Below are 1,454 nucleotides of genomic sequence, written 5' to 3' on the forward strand. Positions count from 1 at the left end.
ATTCTTCCACGGTACGGCTTCCCTCACGGTAAGCCCGTGTCCTTCCCTAGCAGAGATTTCTCTGCCATCCCTGCTGCATAGTACCTCACCCCAGGCAGGCTGAGTCTACCACAGGGACTTCCATATGTAGCACTACCCTTGGCCAATCCATATGTGTAATTCCACATGATACCTCCTATGTGCAGAATGTGGCTTCCGTAGCGTTCCCCTACTTGGGTACATTTTCCCAGTGTTATCCAATGTACGGAACAGCAGTGGCGGTCACCTCTACCTAAGCCCTGTCCTATCTTCCGCCCCAACTGGTGTAGGGGGGACTTGACGGCTTTTGCAGAGCACTGGAGGAGATCAGCAATAGTGGTGTTTTCCATACGGATCCCAATTCGTCAGTCTCTCTAACATAACGTCAAACGTGACTGACTGAAAGGGAACATCTCGGTTACGTATGTAACCCTCGTTATTATATATTTTAAGTTGCAGCAAAGTGAAAATCACAATCGACAGTGCTACTCTTCAGCACAATGGTAACCACTGTAAAAAAAAAAAAGTTAAATAAAATAAATAAAATGTCACATGACTGGCAGCAACCAAACATTAAACACTAACAGATCTCTCTCTCACACACTTATTACAATCCAGTCTGACTTTATTTCTTTCATACTAAACTTCTTATTGAGAATTAACTGAGGTTTAGATGTTGATGTTTTATTGAAAAGAATAAAGTTTGAAGTCGCCGTTGTGGCGATAAGTGTTTGCTTTAGTTGGGCTCTTGATCCTTGACTATTTAACATCAGTTTTTCTCTGACTGCTGCAACAAAATTTGTTATTGCAACAGTTATGAGATGAACTCTGATCAAATTATCTTGATTACTTATTGATAATGACCCAGTCATCATGTAAAGTGAAAGTGATGTGACATGTGGCCAAGTGTGGTGACCCATGCTTGGAATTAGTGCTCTGCTTTTTAACCCATCCAAAGTGAACACACACAGCAGTGAACACACACCCGGAGCAGTTGGCAGCCATTTTTGCTGCAGCGCCCAGGGAGCTGTTAGGGGTTGAGCCTTGCTCAGTCATGGTTTTGAAAGTGGAAGAGAACGCTGTACATTCACTCCCCCCACCCACAATCCCTGCCGGTACAAGACTCGAACTCACAACCTTTTGGGTTACGAGTCCGACTCTCTGACTATTAGGTCACGACTGCCCCATGCTGATTAGTGTAGTGGTCAGGTTTGCAGATCATATCAGGAGTCTGATGTCTGTGAATGTTAGCTGTGTCTTTTTGACTCACAGAAAGATCAAGAATCAGCGCATGAATCTCAACAATGGTGACAATCAATGCAAACCTTTTTTGTGACTTTAGTAGCTTTTCTTGTGATGTTCAGAGTTTATCTGTTTATCTGAATATTTTGTTGACTGTAACCATTGTTGAGGTTCATACGCAGATTCATGATGTC

The sequence above is a fragment of the Sinocyclocheilus anshuiensis genome, unplaced genomic scaffold (assembly GCF_001515605.1).
Source record: "Sinocyclocheilus anshuiensis isolate Anshui unplaced genomic scaffold, SAMN03320099.WGS_v1.1 scaffold1666, whole genome shotgun sequence".
Classification (NCBI taxonomy): Eukaryota; Metazoa; Chordata; class Actinopteri; order Cypriniformes; family Cyprinidae; genus Sinocyclocheilus; species Sinocyclocheilus anshuiensis.